Genomic DNA, 8719 nt, shown 5'->3' on the forward strand with positions numbered 1-8719 from the left:
CTCACACCCCATGTGTCTCGCCCAGGCCTCACCACTGACCCCACCTTTCCCCATCCCTGCCTCATGCCAGCCAGCCATGCAAGCTTCCACTATGCAAGCTTCCACTATGCAAGCCATGTTGAATGTGCTGATCTCAAGGACAATCCTTTTACATACACAGGGCGGCGGCAGCAGCAGCACCAGGAGCAGGAGGAGGAGGCAGTATTGGCCACACCAGTGGAAGTGGAGGAGGAGGAGGAGGAGGAAGTGGTGTCATCACTGGGGGAGGAGGAGGAGGAGGCGGCAGCGGCAGCAGAAGGGCCACAGAAGAGGTGGCTGAGGGGTATGAGCTTACCTTGAACTTGTGGTGCCAGAAATTGCCAAAAGGAACACCAATTTGTTTGCTCCAAGGGGCCAGAGGCTGGCTGCTTCAACTAAGGAGAGAGAATGGGGGTCAGTGAGGGACTGCATCAAACACAGCAAGCAGCTCCTGGAGGGTAGAGGATGGAGAGTTGGTCAGATGCAGAAAATGTAGCCCTGCGGGCCATCTGATCCCCCGGGCATCTGAAGGGCCATCTGGCCCTCAGCCTCTTTATGGCAATCTGGTGGATCACTCGGCTCGTGCGTCGATGAAGAACGCAGCTAGCTGAGAGAATTAGTGTGAATTGCAGGACACACTGATCATCGACACTTCGAGCGCACCTTGTGGCCCCGGGTTCTTCCTGGGGCTACGCTTGCCTGAGGGTCGCCCGTTCCGTCAATCGCCTCAGCGTTTTCCCGCCGAGAGCGCAGCTGGGGCCGTTCACAAGGTCTCTTTCTGGCGTGGTGGGTCCTCTTGGCCCGCCCCTCTGCCGCCCACACGCGCCTCCTCCAACCTTTCGTCCCCTCAAGAGCAGACCCGGGGAAGGCGCCCTCGCTGAGGGGTGCTCAGGACTGAGCATGGGGCCGGGCTATCGCCTTCGGCCCTGGCGCGCAGCTGTCTGTGGTCTGACCTGAGGGTGTCCGCATTCGTCCTTCCGCCGGTTCTCCGTTCTACCTCCGCCCGCTTCGTCCTCGAGGGCCTTGGCGTCCCTTCCCCCTCTCGGGAAGAAAAAGGGGGGAGGCCCGGGGGGCCTCCCTCCCTACCCTTTCGGCTATGACCTCAGATTAGACGTGGCGACCTGCTGAATTTAAGCATATTACTAAGTGGAAGAAAAGAAACTAACCAGGATTCCCTCAGTAACGGCGAGTGAAGAGGGAAGAGCCCAGCACCGAATCCCCGCCCATGCGGCAGGCACGGGAAATGTGGTGTACAGAAGACCGCTTCCCCGGCCCTGCTCGGGGGCCCAAGTCCTTCTGATTGAGGCCCAGCCCACGGACGGTGTTAGACCAGTAGCGGCCCCCGGCGTGCCGGGCCCTGGTTTTCTCAGAGTTGGGTTGTTTGGGAATGCAGCCCAAAGTGGGTGGTAAACTCCATCTAAGGCTAAATACCGGAACGAGACCGATAGTGGAAAAGTACCGTAAGGGAAAGTTGAAAAGAACTTTGAACAGAGAGTTCAAGAGGTTGTGAAACCGTTAAGAGGTAAACAGGTGGGGTCCATGCGGTCCGCCCAGAGGATTCAACCCAGCGGGCTACCTGATGGGCAGCAGCCGCCCACCGCCCCGACTGGGGGCGGCGCAGGGAATGCCTTCTGGGTGGCTCCAGCCCCCGCAGGGCACATTTCCTCCAGTGCAGTGCGCCGCGACCAGCTCCAGGTCGGCTGGGAAGGCGGCTCGCCGCCCAGGCGGCACGCGTTAAGAGCCCCCCGGCAGCAGCTTTTTAAAACTTTTTGCCGAAAATGGATGTGCAGCAAAATGAAAATTGCCGCGCGTCCATTTTGGGTCTGAGACCTTACCACCAACCACTGATCTAGCGGTAAGGTCTCACGTGGTAACTGGGCGGTAATGGTCTATCCTTGTGTGAGATTAGAGGACCATGGCGGCAAACTTGACGGAGCCATTTCCCGTGCGAAGGAGATGTGGCCATCTTCCCCTCAGCCAGCCGCAGTTTCTGTGACCATTTTCAATCTCCACGATGCTGAGTCCGCAGTTGCTCCCGCTGTGCTCCCAGTTGTGGGTGCGGATATTTTGCCTTCCTCTGCCTCCGGAGGTGAGTTCTGGGCTTTCAATAGGGCTTCTCTCATTGGGGGGAGGGGGGCTAGGGCGCCTTTTTCCCCAGAGATTATTTTATTATTACATTGGGCCTATTTACTGAAAAGGGCTGCTCTGAGAACTAGTTTGACGTCTGGTTTGACTTTTGATTTGGCAGCTTCCCCAGTGGCTCCTCTGCCTCAGCAGGTGCATTCCAGGTCAATGCAGAGGCGCATCGCCTCAGGATAAGAGGTGGAATCGGTTTTTACCCCCTCTCCTGTCCCCTCTGAGGGGGACTTGGCTGCCTCATCGTTTTCAGCTCAGGCTGGAGAGTTTGGAAGAGAGGGAGATTCTGACATATGAGATGGATGACCCCACGGCAGTAAGTTTTCCATAAGGAACAGCTTTCAGCGTTTATCTCTAAAGCTTTACAGGCATTGAGCATATCTTCTCATGAGGTGCATTCGGCGGCTTCTGTTAATCCAAAAATGGTTAGAACTAAAAAGCCACCCAAAACCTTTCCTATTCACAAGGCAATGCAGGAGCTCATTTCTGCACAGTGGACCACTCCTAATACTGGTCTTCAGGTGGTCAAGGTTATATCTCAGCTTTATCCACTCCCATGGCAAGCAGGACAAGTTACGTTTGCCTAAAGTAGATGCTTTGGTGGCTGCAGTGACTAAGAAGACAACGTTACTCGTGAATGGGGTATAGCCCTGAAAGATGTGCAGGATTACAAGCTCAAGGCTACTATGAAGCTTTCTTTTGAGGTTTCTACGCTTACTATGTGGCTCAGGCTTGTTTGTCCTGAATTCAACAGGCAGTGGATTCCTTGAGTCCAGAGCGCAGCCTTCTCCTGAATTCCCAGATGTGGAGACAGGGTTGGCCTATTTGGCAGATGCATTATATGATCTTATATGGGCAGCAGCCATTTGGCTGTGACGGGACGTCGTTTTTTAAATTATTTTATTTATTCATTTTATATTACATTTATGTCCAATACATACATAAATGGGAAAGAAAAGAGAAAATATCAATTAAAACAAACATTAAGGAAAAATATCATCTTTGTTAGTCCACATTATTGTCCACAATTGGTGGGATCCAAGATCAGGAAAACAATCTCAAAGAAAATAAGAAAAACACGGAATGGTTAATGTTAGTCGGCCCTCACGCCCGGGATGGTGTAAATAAACTGGACCCTGGTAAGCCTGATGGAAGTAGTCGTGACGACTCTTCAGGAACCAGTTCCCAGGAGTGAGGAGCAGACAACAGTCACTAACCTCGTCCCTTGCTTCTGAAGCAAGAGAGGAATGGAAACTAATTTCAAGATTTTCCCACTTTGAGAGCACAAATCACCAACTCACCATATAAAATTGTAAACGATTAGGAATTTATTTTAAACAGATGTAACATTTTGCATAACATTTAATAAAATTTATAATGTCAACCAAGTAGGTAATTTTATTTCTCTATTCCTTTCATAGGTTTACTCTCCACACCACCCAGCCTCAGATAAGTATACTTATTCTTAACCTCTATTCCTATACTTTACAATATCCATGAAAATTATTCAATTTCTTTTCCAGAATTGTTTTCATATAAGGATTTTGATCCTTTGTGTGATTTTTATCTTTTACAGGATTACCGGACCAACCTTCCCTAGAACCAGGTAAGTATTACTCTTTATATTATATCCTATTTCCCTTTTTTTTTCCCTTTTCAAAAGTCCCGTTTTCCTAAACGGATGCAGCAATGCAGTCTTTTCCTTACGCTCCTTTTAGCTGGTCGCTAGTCTTTCTTGCGTGGGGGCCCGTGTTCTCAGCTCGTGTTCTCAGCTTCACTCCTCCGGCGCGTCTTCGCCCTAACCTCACCTTTAAAAACCAAAAAGGAGGCAACACCCTCTCTCCCTTTCAGGTACCCCCACTTAATGACACTACTTTATTACGCTATCAAAACTTTGGTTCTATTTAACTTTTAAACAAATATAATTATAATTCCCTAGTCTAAAAAAAACCTAACCTTATTTTATTATAGACCCTAAACTAATAAAGGAGCGATCAGGTGTCAACAGGAACCCAACACAACACCCCACAATCACTCTTTTCCCCCCCTTTAACCCTAACATTCACATTCAACTCCAAATATATACAAATCAGCCCCACCAGCATTAATTCACCCTTTAACACCAAATCCTTCTTTATTCACTTTCCTCCTGACCAATCACTCCCTTCTTCCAACTCAAATCAACACCACTCACCCTCAAATCACCTATCTCCACCAGCCACTCCAAAACACACCCTCTCCTCACCAGATCCCAACTCCTTCTGCCAACCGCCAACGACTCCGTATCCAAGGATTCGGAGCTTTCGGTGACATTCCAAGCCCTTCCCAACCAATCAGCCCTCTCCCTCAACATTCCGAGCTTCACTGCTGACCGGCGGAATCTTGGCCAGCAGTGCTAAATCCCCATTTTAATTACTGATTTCCCATAGAAAATAATGGGGAAATCAATAATTAAAATAAAAACCCAACTAAACATCTTCCAATCTACCCCAAAATTCCCATACCCAATAACACTTTTATTCCCTACCTAGCTGTAATTTCAAAATTTAAATTTAACCCTTTCTAAACCATACCTCACTATTTTCCCCCAAATCCCCTTTTAAAAATCCCCAAAAAATTCAAAAAATATCCCAAAAATTCAAACTTCCCCCTCTAAACCTACCCCGTCGAATAAAAAAAATTAACCCTTTCAGAACCCCTTTTAACAGCACCCTATCAAAAACTCCCACTTAAAATATGCAAATTCAAAATCTAACCCGCCACAAAAATCCCCAAAAATTCCCCGACCCCAAAACTGAAAACCAAATTTAAAAAACTCAAAACCCCGAATTTTTAAAAATAAAAAACGCTATTTCCACATTTTAAAATTCAATAAATTAAAATTTCGGATCAAACGACCCCTTACCTTAAAGAAGAATTTCCTCTTTCACGAAGACCCCCGCTGGATCCGTTCCCGATGACCCTCATTCCAAACCGGAGGAAAAACAAAAAAACCTCCGTGGCCGGGCCCAAAATTTAGCCCCCGGCTTCGGCCTTCACGGAGTTTCGCACGTCGCCGATTTGTGCATGAGGCGCGCTGCCTCATGCACACTCGCGCACGTCTTCGGGACGTCCTTTTTGCCGGCAGCCCTCTTCCTTGCCGCTTTCTCTCCCCCTTGCAGTGTTGCCAGGTGGGCGGTTTTACCGCCCAATTGGGCGGTTTTCCGCGACCCGCCGCGGGAAATTTTTGCCCGCGGCGGGTTGCGGTTTTTTGGGCAATTTTTTGGGCTTCCGGGCGGCTTTTTGATTTTTTTCGGCCGTGGGGGGCGGGGTTAGTGACGTTTTGGGCGGGGCCAATGACGTGGGAGGCGGGGCCGATGACGTGGGAGGCGGGGCCGATGATGGGGAGGCGGGGCTGATGACGGGGAGGCGGGCCCGATGACGTGGGAGGCGGGGCCGGTGACGTGGGAGGCGGGGCCGGTGACGGCGGGGGCGGGGCCGGTGACGCGGGGGTGGGGGTGTCAGGGGCGGGGTTTGTGTTTGGGCGGGTTTTGGGCTGGTTTCTGGCCTGGATTGGGCTGGAAAAAAAATTTCTACCTGGCAACCCTGCCCCCTTGTCCTCCGATCCCGGCCCTCAGAACTCGGCCCAAGTCGGCCTCGCCGACACTGCCACTTCACTCCCGGGGACATGTCCAAACGTCCCCGGGAGTCTAAAACCAACGACGCTGCTCCTCCCGCCTCCGGGAACTTGCCTACCCGTCCCCGAAGCACCAAAACTACTGGCCCTGCCTCCCGCGACGCTCACTCTCCATGACCGGCCCCCCACCTCCACAAAACGCTGCGTCCCGCTGAAAACCGGCTCCCCGGACACCGCGAAGACAGACTCGCCCCAGCCATCCCAGGTAAGTATGAAAAACTTTTTTTTCTTTTAACCCCCTCTAACATTAATCTTACAATTCATATTTTCTGAGGGAGGAAGGTTAATCAGTAATTGCAGCCGGTACAGTGGTAACTTAAAGAAAGTTGCTGCAGAGGGTTCTTCATCTGTTCTTTTAACTCCACAAACTCTTACAATTTCCTGGGTTCAACAAATAAGTAATCAGGAAATAAAACACTTACAAGGGAATCGCTCTAGGAAGGTCCCACCTAGAGCAATGATTCTTGGCTTAAAAGCCAAGAGTTCACACCTCCTAGTCTGCGATTCCCTTGATATGTCAGGAAATATATTTATCTTTGAACCCAAAAAAACTATCAGCCATATGTCGGAAATACAATTTCAAAACATTGTTCCTATCTAAATCAAAGGCAAAAGTCACTAATAATATAACTCTATATACAGGGTATTTTAGGAAAATTTATCTTTCTCAAGTTATTTTTCCTTAATTGGTTCTCCAGAAGTTCCAATTTTTTACAAGAAACATAATTGTCCTTCATTACCAGATTAACTGATTTTTGTAGAGAAACCATTTCCGAAATCAAAGTCTTTATTTTTTATCTTGGACTTCCACTTTGTTAGATAAGTATTGATATAATCACATATTTATTCCTAAAAAAATTTTGACATCTGAAGAAGAGAGTTATTCGCACGCTGCAGCACTTCCCACAGTGCGTCCATTGTGACATTGTTTGGCTTCACCAGGTCCAATTTCTCCACAGAAACTGCTCCAGATATCTTCGGGGGGAAGAGCTCACTCTCCAATCCCCCAGTTGATTTATTATCCGGAGTCAATGCTGCGCCAGGACCTCCTCGGATCGCGTGAAAATCGTAACCTACTTCGGGTGTTTCCACTGTCGACCTCCATAGCGAAGCGTTACTGTTTACGGGTCTTGGAGAGGTCATGCCAACAGGGGGACTCAAAGTCACTCCCTCTCCACTGAGATTCGGCAATAAAGCCTTGCTGTTCCCCGAAGCAAAAACCGATATCCCCGACGTTATGACCCCGAATCTCTCCAAAGTAAACTGAGAAATGGTGGGAACCCCAGCCATGTTCGAGGAGGACAACACCACGGCTTTGCCTTTCTTCTTCCCCATTCTCTGGGGAGCGCGCCTACTACTTCAGGTATTCTGGTGTAAAACGGGAACTCAACTAACATACATCCTCCCTTGACGCCATCTTGGATCCTCCAATTTGGGACACTCTTTGTCTGGTTTCTCCTCAGAGGCCTGTCTGATATGGGTAACCCTTCAGCATAGCCCTCTGAGTCATTGAAACACGGAAGCCCCTCCATCACTTACAAGGTGGTGTCCCTTCGGAGGGGGTGACGGGACGTCATTTGTTATGGTTGCATCACTGAGCTGCAGATACAGCCTCTAAGTATCAATTGTTTAGGCTCCCGTTTAAGGGCAAGCTGCTGTTTGGAGATGATATAAAAGTTGGTCAGGGATCTAGGGGATGCCAAGTCTCAGCGTGTGCTTGAGGACAAGCCTTGAACTTCCTTCAAGTCTGGGCAGTTGAGGCAGCGGTTTAAGGATGGTAAGTCCTATTGCCGGGGCAAGTCTTCTTTTTTTCTTCAAAGTCCCAATTTCAGCAGCAGTTCTTTCGGGCAGACAGTTGCTCCTCCGGTCAGTCTAGTAGACCGTCTCCTGCTTCTCGACCCTCACAATGATGGGGTTGTGGCCTGCTCGTCGTCTTAGATGGGGGGGGGGTGGCTGTCCCACTTTTTAGAACAGTGGGCTGCAATTACTATAGACCAATGGGTCTTTCGAGAAGGTTACAAACTAGAATTCTCCTGTCGCAGATTTTTGGAGGAGTCGTGCTCTGTGGTCCGCAAGAGGGCAGCAGTACGGTTCATACTGCAGCAGTTACAGCAGTTGGGGGCGGTCATTCCCCTGCCTCCTCGGGAGCAGAGACTCGGTTGCTACTCCATCTACTTTGTGGTGCTGATGAAAGAGGACTCTTTTTGCCCAGTGCTAGACCTCAAGAAAGCTGTTGATCCCTCTCAGGTCAGGCATTTTCACATGGAGATGTTTTCAGTCATAGCAGCTGTGCAGCTGGGGGAGTTTCTTGTCACTCTGGATCTCAAGGAAACATACTTGCATATTTCTATTTGGCCTCTGCACGAGCGATTCCTTTGCTTTTATGATTCTAAAGCATCATTACCAGTTCCAAGCGATGCCATTCGGATTAGCCACTGCCATGCGCACCGTTTCCAAGGTGAAGGTGGTGGTAGCGGCAGCTTTAAGTAAGGAGGAAATCAAGGATGGATCATTGGCTCAGCTTGGCATCATCGCCGCAGGAAAGTTTGCAGTCCACTTCTGTGTTGTAGCTCTTCTACAATCCTTGGGTTGGGTCATCAAATTTTTTAAATCATTTTATTTCCTCTCAGATGCTGGAGAGGCAAATTTGCTTCTTACAGCAGCCTTCGGCCCCCCGAGTCTGGGATTATGTCCAGGTCTTGGGGTCCATGCTAGCAGCACTGAAGGTAGTGCCATGGGCACGGGCCCACATGAGACCCCTTCAGCAGTCCCTCTTAAGCCATTGGTCTCTGGTCTCCGGTCTCCGAAGACTACAAGCGGCATCTGCCATAGCAGCCGAGGGCACGCCACAGTCTGGGCTGGTGGCTGTGGGATTCCAGTGTGATACGA

General features: G+C 49.5%; 1 non-coding gene across 1 annotated transcript; it reads left to right on the forward strand.

Moving 5' to 3' along the window:
• The first annotated feature begins 573 nt into the window (after window positions 1-573).
• LOC115467466 lies at window positions 574-727 on the forward strand. The gene has a single exon (XR_003941753.1). It is a non-coding gene; the product is annotated as a 5.8S ribosomal RNA (ribosomal RNA).
• Window positions 728-8719: the final 7992 nt, after the last annotated feature.

Source organism: Microcaecilia unicolor, chromosome 3 (genome assembly GCF_901765095.1).
Source record: "Microcaecilia unicolor chromosome 3, aMicUni1.1, whole genome shotgun sequence".
NCBI lineage: Eukaryota > Metazoa > Chordata > Amphibia > Gymnophiona > Siphonopidae > Microcaecilia > Microcaecilia unicolor.